Raw genomic sequence first — 16,251 nt, 5'->3', positions numbered from 1 at the left:
AGTTAGTAAAGTCCCAGAAACCTCGACAGGTACCAAGTTATATGCAGAACTAACCACTCAAAAGGTTCAAATATATGAAGCTGAAGAACTAGAGCTGCACGTTATCTGTATGATAAAAAATGTTCATTTCCAGGCGGAGAGGGGCATTCAACAGATTCAACTTCAGCTTTGTCTGCATCGTGTTAAACTAGTTAAACAGAGGGTATGGTGACCAGCATGGGTAGACAAATGGCTGAAGCTAGCTTGTCTATCCTTGAGGAAGGATGAAAAAAAAATGTAAAGAAGGCAAGTTTGAGGAATGTCTTCTGAAAGACATAAAAGAACAAACTCCCAAGAACAGGCAAAAGACAAGAAGATGCTCACACAAAGGCTACTACTTCGCACAAGCACATTATGGTGTAAACTCACGGAGGGGGGATGATGGGATCAAGATGCTGAAAAAAAAAAAACTCTCCTACATCTGCATTAATGAAAAAGTACAGTTTTGTACCTACCATAAATGTAGATGTTCGAGTGGTTATACTGCTGCAGTCATTAAACTAGGGTTATACTGTCGTCAGGCGGTCCCCGCAGTCGGCCGAATCCCAAAGTCCTGGTCCGGCGTCGGTTGTCGTCGCCTCTTCCCTGACGTCAGTTTTTCTTGCCCCAGATGTCAGGTGCCCCCAAGTAGGAAGGCAATACAATAGTTATGCAACAATACCTTAGTAGATAAGCAATAGTACTAGCTGTAAGCAAATACACCATATAGACATGCATCCAATAGATTGATGTACATGGAGTTGTAACTAACACCCTGGTATGTAGAGGGGATGGAGGGAGGGTAACCTGGACTGCAGCAGTATAGCCACTCGAACATCTGCATTTATGGTAGGTACAAATCTGTACTATGTTCATCGTGCTATACTGCTGCAGTCATCACACTTGGGTAGAGTCCCAAAGCTATGGCTGGTACTAAACTGGGTTAGGTGATGCTAGGATGCCCTGCAGAAGTGCAGTGGCAAAACCAGCTCTGGTTTTTGAGTATAATGGAAGGTGGTAGTGCTTGGTAAAGATGTGCACTGAACTCCAAGTAGCTGCCTCCAGAATGTCTTTGGTTGGAACCCCTCTGAGAAAGGCTGCTGAGGTTGCAGTAGCCCTGGTAGAATGGGATCTAATATTGACAGGCACTGCCTTCCCATGGTGCGAGTAGCAAAAGCGAATACAATGTGCTATCCATTTGGAGATGGTCTGTTATGAAATAGCCTTTCCTTGTGAACCTGCAGCATATGATACAAAGAGTTGGTCATTTTTTCTGAAGGTCTTTGTTTTATCTAAATACTAACGTAGCTGTCTGTGAATGTCCAAAGAGTGGAAGAGCCTTTCTCCTTTATTCTGTGGGTTAGGATAAAAGGTGGGTAAATGAATGGTCTGATTCAAAGCCACACTGGATATTACCTTGGGCATGAAGGTAGGGTTAGTTCATAAGGAGACTCTGTCCTGATGGAAAATTATGAAAGGTTCCACTGCCATAAGTGCCTGTAGTTCTGAGACCCTGTGTGCTGAGGTAATAGCCAGTAACAAGGCTGTTTTCCAAGACAAGTATTGTAGTTCTGTTGAGAAGGCTGGTTCGAAAGGAGGTAGTGTTAACTTTTCTAAAACGAAGTTCAGGTCCCAAGTTGGTGTTGGTGGTTTTCTGGGGGGTCTTATATTCTTAGCCCCTCTGAGAAACTGCCTAAGTAAAGGGTGTGAGAAAATTGGTGGATCCATATTATAGTGAGCTGAAATGGCTGAAGCATGGATCTTAATGGAGGAGAAGGAAAGGCCTTTGTGTAGCATCTCAGTTAGGTATTGCAGTATGTGAGGAATGTTTGGTGTCCAAAGATTTTGACCTTTAGCCTGGTGCCATGCACAAAATCTTTTCCATTTGTCTGAGTAAGTCTTCCTGGTGCTGGGCCTCCTGGCCTCCACAATTACATTCAGGACGTCCTTTGAGAGAAGTGTTGATTGATAATTTAAGGAATTCTCCATGCAGCTAAATTTAAAGTTCTGAGCTGGCTGTGACGGGTTTGATAGTTTTTCTGAGTCAACAGTAGTTTGAATTGAGGCAAGATCCATGGAGGGCTGTGAGTCAAGTTCCTTAGTAATGGGTACCAGTGCTGGCGTAGCCAGTCCGGAGCAATGAGGATCATTTGTGGTCTCTCTGATCTGACCTTCAATAATACCTTGGTCAATAGAGGTAGTGGAGGGAAGGCACAGACTGTCAGTGTTGTCCAACTGAATGATAGAGCGTCCACTTTCCAGGCTAGGGAGTGATAAGTCCTTGTGCAGAATTTTTGTAATTGGCAATTGTTGGGGGAGGCAAATAGATCTATGTCTGGACATCCCCATCTTTGAGTTATCATTGAAAATACTTGTGGGTGTAGTCTCTACTCGTGAGGGTCTACCATATTTCTGCTTAATTCGTCTGCCAATAGGTTTTCCTTTCCTGGCAGGAATTGTGCTTGTAGTTGTACTTGGCAGGTCAAAGCTGTGTTCCATAAGGTCATAGCCTGTCTGCATAAAGGGTAGGAGTGTGTTCCTCCCTGTTTGTTTATGTACCACATAACTGTGGTGTTGTCTGTCCTTATTAGAAGTTGTCCTGGATGGAAGATGTCCTTGAAGACTGTCAGTGCATTTTGCACAGCTAGCATCTCCTTTTGGTTGATGTGAAGATGCATTTGTTTTGCAGACCATTTGCCCTGTATGCACTGTCCTGCCATGTGTGCTCCCCAGGCGTAATCTGAAGAATCTGTTATCATGGTTTGGTTTGCTGGAGGTAAGACGAAAGGAAGACCCTTGTTTGTTTGACATGCTTGAGCCCACAATAGGAACTCTTTTTGAAGGCAGGGAATGATAGGTATATTTGTTTCGAGGCTGTGCCTGTGTTGAGACCATACACTTTTCAGGCACCATTGTAATTTTCTCATATGCAGCTTTGCATATGGGATTAGTTGAATGCATGATGCCATGAACCCCAATGCCTGCAGGATTTTCCTTGCAGTGAACTGGGTAAAAGTTGCTATCTTTTTGAAGTATTGAGTCAATTGTTTTTGTTTGTCTGGCGTGAGGCAAGCCATCTGGGCCATTGTATTTAAGCTGGCACCCAGGAATATCTGTTGCGAGGGTATTAGTTTTGACTTCTTTTTGTTTGCTGTGTACCCTAGGCAACTGAGCAGCTGTGTTACAAAAGCCAGATGCTGTAACAAAATGTCCTTGCTGTCCGCTTGGATCAGGCAGTCGTCCAGATATGGATAAATTTGTATTCCTCGTTGTCTGCAATATGCAATTACTGATGCCAGGCATTTCTTAAATACTCTGGGCACAGTAGATAAGCCAAACGGCAATGCAGAGAATTGATAATGTGTTGTACCTGCCAAAAATCTGAGGTATCTTCTGCAATCTTGTCTGATAGGGACATGCAGGTATGCCTCTTTGAGGTCCAACGTTACCAGCCAAGACTCCTTGCCCAGCACGGGAAGGAGCTGCTGTAGTGTGAGCATTTTGAATTTGGGTACCTCCAGGTATGTGTTCAGAATTGAGAGGTCTAAGATGGGCCTCCAGGCTTTGTCCTTTCATGGGACTAGGAAACAGTCTTGAGTAAAAACCTTGACCTTGCTCTTTTGTAGGTACCTTTTGAATTGCTTTCATATCCATGAGAGCTGAAATTTGCGTTTGAGCCTGTCCATTGGTTTGGAGGCAGATTTGGCATGCCTCTCATCCGAGGTAAAGTGTGGAAGTGAAATCTGTAGCCTCGGGTAATAATGTCCAGAATCCATTTGTCCTTTGTTATGATGTGCCAATTTTGTGGAAATAGAGCCAGTATCCCTCCCAAAGGTGCTGCCAGGGCAATTTTGCTTGGCAGGCGAAGAGGGAAGTCATTGTGTTTGTTTCCTGAAGGGTTGAGATCTTTCGTCTCCACCTCTGAGTTGCTGTATGCCATTGTCTAGGCCTGAAAGAACCTTGTGGCTGGTCTCTGCCCCTTGGGCGCCTGCACCTTCCTCTTTGGGGTCTGTCTGATGCAGGAAAGGACCAGTTTTTTGATGGCCAGTTTCTGCTGAAACGAGGAGGTTGTACCTGTAAAAAATCTTTAACTGTTTGCATAGATTTTGCCTTTTCTTCCATTTTCTTCAAAACTTCCTCTGCTTTGACACCAAATAACACATCTTTCTGCAATGGGGCATCCAATAACTTTGCTTTGACATGTTCTGGTAAGGCTTGTTCTTGAAGCCAAGCATGCCTACATATGACAGACCCTGTGACAGCTGCTCTACATGAGGCTTCCAATGAATCAAAACCACACTGTAAGGTATGTTTTCCCACCTGTTCTGATGCATGCAGCAAATCCTGCACCTTTTTCAAATCTAGTTGATCTGTCTGAGGGATCAGCTTCTGTTTTAACTGCGTAATCAAATACTGTTGGTATTTTAGCATGTGGAATTGGCAGTTTAGTGCCCTCATGGACAAAGTGGCAGACGTATACACTTTCTTTCCCCATCTTTCTAATGCTCTGGAATATCTTTCAGTGGATTCTTAGCAGTAGAGGCCTTAACCCCTTTGGGACCCTGGGAAATGGTCTCGGGGTCTGCATCAGGGCTTTTGTATAGAAACTTATGAGTATCAGGAACTCGGTAGTATCTGCCTGGTTTAACTGGTGCTGGAGGTAAGGAATCTGAGTTTAAACTGGATTCAGAGAAAACATCATTCAAAATGTTTAAAACTGGAGGGATTGCCAGGGGTCTATGTTGTGGAAGAAGAAGAAAGTCACGGAGTCTTTTCTTGGAGTTAGAGTAATCTTGGCCTTCCCAGTGGAAGTGTTCACTCATGGTGTGTAAAGTTTCCCCAAAAGAGTAGTCTTCAGGGGGGGAGACAGAGGGAATGGACTCTTCAGCATCTGAGTCTTCATAAGGAGGGAAGGAGTAATCCTGGTCGTCAGAGATGCCTGAGGAAATGGATGCTTGGTCAGAGGAAGGATAATCTTCCTCCAGTCTAGGCCTTTTGTCAGGTGGGGGTTGGGATCCCCTGATAAGGGTAATTAAATCCTCGGCCATCTTAAGCATCTGTTTTTTAGGCATAGGGGTCTGTGGGGGGGGGGGGGTGGCCCCGTTTTTCTAACTTTCAAGGGGGCTTTGAGCTTAGTATGAGGTTTGGCAGAGGCAGTTGTCGGTTTGAAAACACCCTCGGAGACTGAAGGCCTATCGAAAATTTCTGGATCCCCGCCGGGGCTGGTGTCCGAGGAATGAGGTGGAACCGGATCCTGAGGCCCAACTGTTTTGGTTTGGGATGCCATCAGAAATTCTGAATCAGCGGTAGTCAGGGGCTGCGAAGGCGCCTCGCTGAAAACCGGAGAACCGGCGTCAGGCCCTGCTGAGGCCTCGGTATCTGGTCTTGGCCTTGGCTGCCGGTCCTTATCTTTGCGTTTTTTAATCATTGCTGATGTCGGTTGCTCCGACGGCATGCTATAGTTAAATTTTCTGCCAAAATAATGCTGGGCGAATTCTGCCCGACGCTTAATTGTACGTTTGTTGAACCTAGCATAAAACCGACAACCAGAGACGTCGTAGTCTGGGCCTAGGCAAGGAATACAATAAGAATGAAAATCCTTATGAGGTATTTGCTTCCCACAAGAAATACAATTATTAACTTTGTCTGGCATCGGTCTGAGGCAAGAAAAGTTTCCCCAACGGGGTACTTAGCTTTAGAGAAGACTTCGGGCTGAAACTCAATTCGAAAATTTCAGGAGCTGGCCAACCGGCACTTGCGAACTGCTTCTGCTTCAGGCACTGCGCGGCAAGAAAGACTGCAGAAAATGGCGTCGGCTGTCTCCTTTATACCCCTGTCGCACTGACGTCAGGGAAGAGACGACGACAACCAACGCCAGACCAGGACTTTGGGATTTGGCCGACTGCGGGACTGCCTGACTACAGGATAACCCTAGTGTGATGACTGCAGCAGTATAGCACGATGAACATCTGCAATTCCTCTGTGTATATATCTATATATATATATATATATATATATATATATATAGGAAATGGCAATGTGCATGCTCTCTCTTTGTATACATCTGTTGTGTATTTATATATGTGCACAGAAAATCATACGTACATTATATATGCACATATATATATATATATATATATATACACACACACACACACACACACACACACACACACACACACACACACACACACACACACACACAGAGTGTGTGTTTTGATGCTCATTTATAAATGTATATTCATTTTCAGATGCAATAACTGTAAAAAATTTATTCTAACATCAACAGTATCAAGCAGTACTGACAAATCTTCGTTTCAGGATGTAGATATTTACATCAGATATTTTCATCTACATCCTAAAAAACATCACATCCTACGCAAGTCAAACCCCCAACAACAAAATCCCAGCTCCATCTACATCTTATAAACACTGTGACAGCATTTACACTACTCTGTGGCACATCATGAATCTCCAGTCAAATCCACAATTCCAAAAGACATGTGCACATCTCAACCCTAGTTAAAGGAAAAACAAAAAAGGAAACTACTGAAAAATCCACACCTATAAAAATCCCCTAGATCCAAAATCGGACATTACTTAAAAAAATGAATATAATAAAGAAGGAATATAACCAAGCAACAGAAACGCATGCCACTGTTGGCCAAACAGACACAATTGTGAATATCTAAATATGATTTTAACTGGTCAAAAATATAAAACTAAAAGAAACGCATGTTCAAGTACAAGTATTATTTCAGTACTGTACTGAGGGTTGTCCAACACCACAAAACAGGACTTTTAACAATCCCATTACTAGAGTAGAAATCCATTCATGTGACAACCAATTCTTCAAACCTTTTAAACAAAGGTCTAGTCAATACACAATTTATTCAATAAACCTAATTAACATTTTCCAGTAAAAAAAATAATAAATAATCATTCAAGATAATGGAACAGGTGGGGGGATTGAGTTCACATGAGACATGAAATATCTGGTAATGCAACATTAGGGAAATGAGTTTCAAGATTCTTCACTCAACAAAATTAAGCACAATCTCCAATTCTTAGTCTTACAGCACTAGATAGTTGATGCATCTCATTCTACATGTTAAGGTACAAAGGAATAAGTGGGGCTCTGGTTTCTGGAGCACATGAAACAAACAGTAAAGATAACAGAACTGGTTTGGTGTCTCAGCACTTGTCATGAAAATAACTTCTTCGTAATGTTGCAATACCAGGTATTTCATGTATCATACTCCATTATACAGTAACATTTCTACATACAATATTGGAATTGTATTCACACACCACACAAATATGAACATTGTAAATCTATATTATATAAAATATACGTTAAATAAATATTAAAAAATTCGCGCCGAAAAAAGTACAGTTTTGTACCTACCATAAATGTAGATGTTCGAGGATCCACATTGCTGCAGTCCTAACTATTGGGTAGTCCGCTGTCCAGTCGGCCCGAATACCAAAGTATATGGCTGACGTCGGTCAGGGCGCATTAGACTGACGTCAGTACGTCAGGGTACTAATGCGCATGACCGACGTCATATCCTCAGTCTTTTCTTGCCCCAGATGTCAGAAGACCCTAAAAGATACGCCAAAACCAAAACTCCCAACAAACCTGCACCAAAATATATGTACAAAATATACAAAATTAGCAGAATATAACCTCACCTACACAACCACCCCTAAACACAGAGGGGAAGGAGGGAGGTAATTGGACTGCAGCAATGTGGATCCTCGAACATCTACATTTATGGTAGGTACAAAACTGTACTATGTTCTTCATTCCACATTGCTGCAGTCCTAACTATTGGGTAGAATCCCAAAGCAGAGGTAAGGGAGGCTGGCAAATCATAAGGAAGCAGGAACTGACAACATGCCTTGCAAAATAGCTGTGGCAAAACCAGCCCTAGACTTAGAGTAGAGAGGAAGGTGATAATGCTTAGAGAAAGTATGCACTGAACTCCAAGTAGCTGCCTCCAAAATATCCTTAGTTGCCACCCCCTCAGAAATGCTGTTGAAGTGGCAGTAGCCCTAGTGGAATGAGGCCTAATCCCAGCTGGAATCTCCTTGCCATGATGGGAATAACAAAATGTAATGCAACACCCAATCCATCTAGAAATAGTTTGTTTTGACACAGGCTTGCCCTGAGAACTCAAAGCAAAAGAAACAAACAACTGCTGAGACTGCCTAAAATCCTTAGTCCTGCTCAAATAATAACGCAATTGCCTGTGTACATCTAAAGTGTGCAAAATCTTTTCCCCTTTATTTTGGGGATCTGCATAAAAAGTAGGCAAATGAATAGTTTGGTTTAAAGCCACACTAGAAACCACCTTAGGCATAAAGGAAGGATTAGTACGTAAAGATACCCTATCCTTATGAAAAATCAAAAGGCTCCACTGCCATAAGGGCCTGCAACTCAGAAACCCTTCTTGCAGAAGTAATGGCCAACAAAAAAGCAGTCTTCCATGACAAGTATTTCAAGTCAGCAGTAGCCGCAGGCTCAAAAGGTTGTAGAGTAAGTTTCTCCAACACAAAATTGAGATCCCAAGCAGGAGTAGGAGCTCTATTGGGGTCTTATATTCTTTGCCCCTCTAAGAAATTGCTTGAACAAAGGATGAGAAAACAATGGTGGGTCACAATCATAGTGAGCTGAAATTGCTGCAGCATGAATCTTAATGGAAGAGAAAGACAAACCTTTGTCCAATAACTCAGTAAGATATTGAAGAGCCACACTCAGATTTGGCTCGAAATCTCCAAATTGTTTGCTGCACTCCAAAATAAAAATCTCTTCCATTTTTCTCGTACACTTTCCTTGTACTAGGTCTCCTGGCTTCCATAATCACATTTAAAACTTGTTGAGGAAGTTGAGACCTGCTGTCTTTCAAAACAGAATATGCCAGGCTGTTAGATGAAGAGAGTGAAGCTTGACATTGAGCAGGTGACCGTCTCTCTGAGACAACAGGTGTGGAATCAAGGGTAAAGGCCATGGAGGCTTCTTTACCAGACTCCTCAGTAACGGGTACCAGTGCTGCCGAGGCCAATCTGGAGCTATTAAAATCATCCTTGGCTTGTCTTGTCTGACCTTTAGAAGCACCTTTGGAAGAAGAGGCAGAGGTGGAAACGCATACACATGAAGATTTTTCCAACTGAAAGAAAGAGCATCCACTTTCCAAGCTGTGTGATGAAACCTCTTTGTGCAAAACTTTGGCAGCTGGTGATTTAGTGGAGAAGCGAACAGATCTATGTCTGGAGTTCCCCAGGACACTGTCAACGTTTGAAATACATGAAGATCCAGTTTCCACTCGTGGGGATCCATGATTTGTCTGCTTAACACATCTGCTAAGGAGTCCTGTGCTGCCGGCAGAAACCTTGCCTGAAGAGTTAGTTGCAAGCTGGCGCAGTCTCCCATAAAATCATTGCTTGCCTGCACAATGGGTAAGAATGTGTTCCCCTTGTTTGTTGATGTACCACATGACAGTTGTGTTGTCTGTTAGAATCAACACCTGCCCTGGAAGAAGTAACTCCTTGAAAGCCATTAATGCAAACTGGACTGCTAACATCTCCTTCATGTTGATATGTAGATGCTGTAGTCTGGCAGGCCACTTGTCTTGTATCCACTTTCCATTTAGATGAGCTCCCCAAGCAATGTCTGAGGCATCTGTCGTTAGAATCTGACTCGCCTCTGGCCGGGTCACAGAGAGTCCCTTGTTTAGGTGACATTCCTGAGCCCACCACAAAAATTCCTTTTGAATGCAAGGTATTATTTGAATGACAGTGTCCAAATCCTGGCAGTGCTGTGTCCATACATTTTTGAGATACCATTGTAGCTTCCTCATATGCAGTTTGGCATTGGGAAGCACCAGAATACAAGATGCCATGAACCCTAAGGCTTGAAGGACTGTCCTTGCAGTCAGCCCGGACTGAAGAGATAGTTGATGGAAGTAACTGGAAAGATTCTTTTGTTTGTCCGGGGTTAAAAAGGCCATCTGGGCTGCTGTATTCAGTCTCACACCCAGAAAGCACATGTCTTGAGAGGGTACTAGACTGGACTTTATTTCGTTCACAGAATACCCTAGGCATCTTAGCACTGCTATGACATATTCCAAATGCTGTAGAAGGTCTTCCTTTTCTTGAGCCAGAATCAGGCAATCGTCCAAGTAAGGATAGATTTGAATTCCTTTTAGTCTGAAGAAAGCTATCACTGGAGCCAGAACCTTTGTGAATACTCTGGGCGCAGTAGATAAGCCAAAGGGCAATGCAGAGAACTGATAATGAGAATTTCCTGCTCGAAAACGCAGATACTTTCTGCAACTTAGTCTTATAGGCACATGAAGGTAAGCTTCCTTGAGATCTAAAGTTACCATCCAGTGATCTTTGCCCAGCAGAGGTAAAAGCTGTTGTAACGTCAACATTTTGAACTTGGGAATGTCCAGATAAGTGTTGAGGATAGATAAATCCAAAATTGGTCTCCACGTGTTCCCCTTCTTTGGTACTAGGAACAGGCGAGAATAAAATCCTAGGCCCCTTTCTGGCATAGGAACCGGCTGAATGGCCCCTATTTGGAGTAACAGAGAAATTTGCTTGTGAGCCTCTTGTCTTTGTAGAGGAGGAATGTCTGGCATGCCTTTGAAAGGAGGCAAGGTATGGAAATAAAACCTGTAACCGTGGTGAATGATATCCAGAACCCATCTGTCTTGGGTAATTAAATCCCAATTTTCTTTGAAAAGAGACAGTCTTCCTCCCAACGGTGCTGCCAGGCGAGAATGAACTGGCAGCTGAAAAGGCAGGTCATTGGGTCTGCTTTACGAAAGGACTGACCCCTGCCCTCACCAGAAGTCTGAGCAGGGGAACTCCCTGTCCTAGGCCTAAAAGAACCCTGAGCTCTGCCCCTACCACGTCTAGACCTACCCCTAGACTGGGAATCATAAGCAGGATAAGTCCATCCCTTAGCAGGCCAATTTCTACTAAACTTGGAGGCTGCACCTGCAAAAATCTTTAACAGTTTGCATAGACTTAGCCTTGTCCTCCATTTTCTTCAAAACTGCTTCTACAGGCGAACCAAACAACACATCAGATTGCAAAGGAGCATCCAAAATCCGTGTCTTAACATGCTCAGCTAAATTCTGATCTCTCAACCAGGCGTGCCTACGAAGAACAGAACCAGTGGCAGCCACCCTGGAGGAGGCCTGCACAGCATCAAAACCACATTGCAAGGAATGTTTACCCACCTGTTCAGACACATGAACTAAATCCTGCAACTCTTTACACTCAATACCTTCCGCCAAAGCATCCACCTTAGATCTCAACTGTGAAAGAAGATAATTCTGATATTTCAACATGTGAAACTGACAATTCAAGCCCTCATGGCTAAAGTGGAAGAAGTATACACTTTCTTTCCCCATCTATCCAAAGCCCTTGCCTCTTTATCAGGAGGGACAGGATTTTTAACAACTGAGGCCTTCACACCTTTGGGCCCCTGAGAGACAGTTTCGGGTCTGCCCTAGGACTCTTAAAAGATACTGATGAGCTTCAGGCACCCTATAATACCTATCCGGTTTAACTGGGGCAGGAGGCAAAGAATCAGGATTCAGGAAGCCTCTGCAAAACATCTTCCACCACATTCAAAACAGGAGGTATAGCTAAAGGCCTATGCTGGGGTAAAACAAGAATTCCCTAAGCCTTTTCCTGGAATCAGAGAAATCTTGACCTTCCCATTTAAAATGCTCCCTCATGGAATGCAGAGTCTCTGAAAATGAAAAATCCTCAGGAGGAGAAGCTGAAGGAGTAGAATCATCCACATCAGAATCAGAATAAGGAGGGAACTCCTGCAAGTCTTCAGCCGAAGACTCAGAAGCCTCCGAGCATTGCTCAAAACTCTCAAACTCAGGTTCCACCCTAGGCCTCTTATCAGGAGGGGGCATAGAACCCCTTATCATAGTAATCAAATCCTCTGCCATTTTAAGCATATGTTTCTTAGGCAAAGACCCTGAAGCACTAGGAGAAACCCCCACTGAAGCAAAACTTGGCCTGCCCCTCAAAGAAGCCTTGGAAACAGAAGGGGAGGCTCTAACCACCTTAGGAAGAGAGGGAAGAACAGCCACCTGAGAAGCCCCCTCAGCCTGGCCTACTTCCTGAGAGGAAACATCCTGTAACAGTAAAGTCTCTCCCTGAGACTCCAAAGAAACACCTGGCAAAATCTCCGGCTCCACTGAGCCCTCTAAAGAACCGACGTCTGGGACTGTCGGTTCTTCCACTCTAGGCTTTGCTGTTTTGTCCTTGCGTTTTTAGCCGAAGCAGGCGTCGGAGCATCCGACGGCATTTTATAGTTACAACGCTTCCCAAACACTAACCTGGCACAGTCTAACCTTCTCTTAATAGTGCGTTTGTTAAATCTAGCACAAGAGCGGCATCCAACAACGTCGTGCTCAGGCCCTAAACAAGGTATACACAAAGTATGGTAATCCCTATGAGGTATCTGTTTCCCACAAGAAATACAGTTATTCACTTTTTCTGACATCCGGTTAAATACTGAGGCAAGAATAAACAAAATATTCCCAACGGGTACTTAGCCAACTTTGATTCGGTCTGAAACTCTGGCTTCAGAAACTTTCAGAACGCCAACCTGCACTCGCAAAATTGCTTCTGCATCGGACCATGCGGCAAAAAAGACTGAGGATATGACGTCGGTCATGCGCATTAGTACCCTGACGTACTGACGTCAGTCTAATGCGCCCTGACCGACGTCAGCCATATACTTTGGTATTCGGGCCGACTGGACAGCGGACTACCCAATAGTTAGGACTGCAGCAATGTGGAATGAAGAACATCATTGACCGTCAACTAAAAACACTGACAAGTTCGACAGTTGTTGTGTCTTTCGGCTTTTCCAGGTTAGGGGTCGCCACAGCGGAACTCTGGTCCGCTAATGACTGGTAGTTAATTTTTACGTGCTGAGTTACCAGCCCTGACGCACAACCTTCAACGAAGGTATGCCCATTCACGCATGTCTCCACGCAGAAGACGCTCTAGCTGAGAATCAAACCGGACAGAGTCTTACTGTGAGGCGACAGCGCTACTGCAGCACCACCACCGCGGTTTCGACAGTAATGGAGCAATAAAAACTGATTGTGTGCGTGTGTGTGTGTGTGTATACACACATGTGCCCTTGGCACCTCCCACTCGGTATGAATATAGATGAACTCCAAGAATATTCAACAGTTGGGGGGGGGGTTCCCTTACTTCACTGCACCATAGCTAGGCAAAACAATGTCAGCACAGATTTCATATAGTCCTACAGTCCGTCCATGGATGGAAAACACTTAATACCTAACCTCAAGAGCACCTACTGCCTTCTAGGAGGGCAAAACGAGTCAGGCCCTGAATAAACTGATGGCAATGAATCCAAAACAAGAGAGTCACCTAACATGCTGCAAGGAGTATCACTTTGCTTTACATGTAATCAAGGATTACTCCAGAGATGACAGAGACTTGAGTAAAAAATATCTGTCTCTCCAGAGTGTCTTACTTGTTGGAGACTCAAGTCATTATGTTTAAATGTCTGTGCAGCCATGTGTTTTGTGATGTGGGAAACCAAGAAGGGCTCCTTAACAGTAGGGAGGGCTACGCATATACCACCAAGCAGAAATCTATACATGACAGAGCTTCAAGCCAGTCTTGGTAGCTAACCGTCCTTAGTCCAGTGATCTTTTTAGCCAAGAACCCCTGGCGGTCTTTCTAGATGTGTGATGTACCTAAGTAACACATACAAAAAGCAGCATTATATTCTAATAATTGGACTGATCAGCACATTGCATAGAAGAATGACAACTTCTTTTAACCTAGATACTTTTAGTTATTTTGGAAACGGCACAATAGTGTAGTGGTTAGAATTGTTGCCTCACAGCAACAGGTTCTCCAGCTCGATTTTCGGCTGGGGTGCCTTCAGTGCGGAGTCTGCATGTCTTCTCTGCATTTGCATGGGTCTCGCCAGGTGCACCAGTTTCCTCCCACATTCTAAAGACATGCAGTAGGTGGACTGGACACTCTAAATTGGCCCTAGGTGGTGTGAGTATGTGCGTGTGAGTGTATGTGATGCACCCTCTAAGGAGGGATGGGCCTTGGACTAGCAACCTCAGCCCGTAAAACCCGTATCTGCTACAGAAATGAGTACTGAAAGGTGCTCTTTGCCCAGTGTACCACATGGCGCGTAAACAGGAAAGAAAGAAAGAAAGAAGGAAGGAAAGAAAGCGAGAGAGAGAGACAGAGTTACTTTGGGGTAGACAGAAGAATTTCACTACTGCTGTCACTTTGTAGGCTCTATGAAGGTAATGAGATCAACATAAAAGTTAAAAGGAACAGACCCTCTGATCGTCTTCAGTTTCACTGTGACCTACCAAAGGAATACACTATCAAATGTAATTTTTTGATGGCTTGCAATGTGACAAAGTGCAGGTCTCTACTGACACCGACACATCTCCTTCCCTGTTCTCAACAAGGATACAATCAACTAGTAATAGCTTCAGTTACTATTACAACTTCCTATTGGCTAAAGAAAATTATTAAAGGTTTGTTCAATGAACCAGCTATGGAAAAGAATGGTTTACTAATAGTATTCCATTAACAGCCTCTTATCACTACTGAATACACTACCTATCTTCTTGTCTTATATGGATTCCTTACAGTGTTCTATGACATCTAGATAGAGGTGGTAATGGCTTGTCTCCATTACAGAGGCTCCAACTACACGGTTGATAATTCTTTTTAAGCTGCTGAAAAAACTGGTGCACAACTGCTATCGTTTATCTCCAATGACTCTCTGCTACCAGAATCTCATTGTACTTTCAATCTTAGCTGTTGCACAGACACATTCTTAGCCAAGACCTCCAAAACTACCCTTTTGAAACACAGATAAGGATTGTTACACTGGTTCCCCATTTCTTAAAACTCTAATGCCTTCATAACTGTCAAATGCAACATTCTTAATGAAAAGGTCTGCAACATAAGAGACATTTCTACTCCTTCCCTTGAATCAAGGGCTACTTAAACATGGTTCAAGTGGGAAACAAAACTCTTGAAGCAGACACGCTATCATGCAAACAGAGTAATATGGGTGCACAAATCTAGTAACTCTTGCTACATCCCCATACATTTTATTTTTATGTACTTATTAAGTCAGCCTATAAAATTGTAGGGTTTACCTTCATTATCCAGAATCACATGCTCTCCAGTAATATAATCCTATGGTCGACATACTTCTGTGAAAAGTCGGAATGCCAAATTCTGGTATACCCGACAAACACTGAATCTCGACACTCCCTATCGCTCTGGACCTAGGGACAAGAAGGGTGCAAGACTGGTCAATTGGGTAAGTCAGTGTTTGGGAATCCATCGTTCAAGATGTAGGATATCGCTCAGTACACTCGAGTGCTTATGATTCTGGATAATGATGGTAAACCAAACTGTAGTAATTTTGGTGAATTAGCTTTGCATTATTCCTATCTTACTTAATGTGGGTTTGTTTTGCATATTACTGCTATGGTAAATCAAGCTACACCTACTCAGGCAGGCTGCATGTGTGTCTTGACATTACCCAGGATCAGTGCTAAAAATGACTGATTACAGATCACTGTACTTAGATGGCCAACACACAACTACGTGAAACTAAACAGAAACAAGCTATGCTAAGATGAATAAAAAATCCACTTAAATCACAAAATAGCCTGCATGGTAAAATATTGGAAAAAGCTTTTCATTCTAAAACAGAAAAAAAAAATATGAACGTACCAAACTAATTTCTCTGGCATTAAGCCTCTTCAACGGACTGAAAAATTCTTCCAGAAAATATAAAACAGCTCCTACAATACAGAGAAAAAGCAAAAGAAATGCTAAATCATATATATTTTTTTTTACTAAGGTGGGAATCAATAAGTTCTTAAACATTTGACAAATTCTGAACAATCAAAGATACATACTACATAGGTTGCAAGTCCACATTAATGACTGGTTACAAGTCAGAAAAATGCAACACTTAACAAGCAATATACTTAAACTATGCAAAATTTTACATGTCTGAAAGGGACATCAGAATATAAACATTTACAAATAATTTAAATAATAACAGACCCTCAGATCTTCTAGTCAGACAATAACAGACAAAGTAGTACTGAAAACTTCCTCCTTTTGTGTAAAAACTGCCACTGCTAAAAA

The 16,251-nt window shown here is 43.0% G+C and overlaps 1 protein-coding gene across 2 annotated transcripts in view; it reads right to left on the bottom strand.

Moving 5' to 3' along the window:
• Positions 1–15,915, bottom strand: part of MSANTD4 (Myb/SANT DNA binding domain containing 4 with coiled-coils) — a 268,707-nt gene extending 252,792 nt beyond the window's left edge. Inside the window, exons 1-2 of one of the 2 annotated variants that reach the window (XR_006364979.1) lie at positions 15,829–15,915; positions 15,239–15,374 (exon numbers count right to left, since the gene is read on the bottom strand). The gene's annotated coding sequence lies outside the window, so the exon portion shown is untranslated. Of the gene's footprint in view, positions 1–15,238; positions 15,375–15,828 lie in introns of those variants that run through there. The other variant, XM_044072599.1, reaches the window with a different exon arrangement.
• Between the last annotated feature and the right edge of the window lie 336 nt (positions 15,916–16,251).

This window comes from Protopterus annectens, chromosome 5.part0 (genome assembly GCF_019279795.1).
Source record: "Protopterus annectens isolate FY-2018-M chromosome 5.part0, PAN1.0, whole genome shotgun sequence".
NCBI classification, from domain to species: Eukaryota; Metazoa; Chordata; order Ceratodontiformes; family Protopteridae; genus Protopterus; species Protopterus annectens.
The sequence above is the reverse complement of the archived record's forward strand: the minus strand, read 5'-3'. Positions and strand labels throughout refer to the sequence as shown.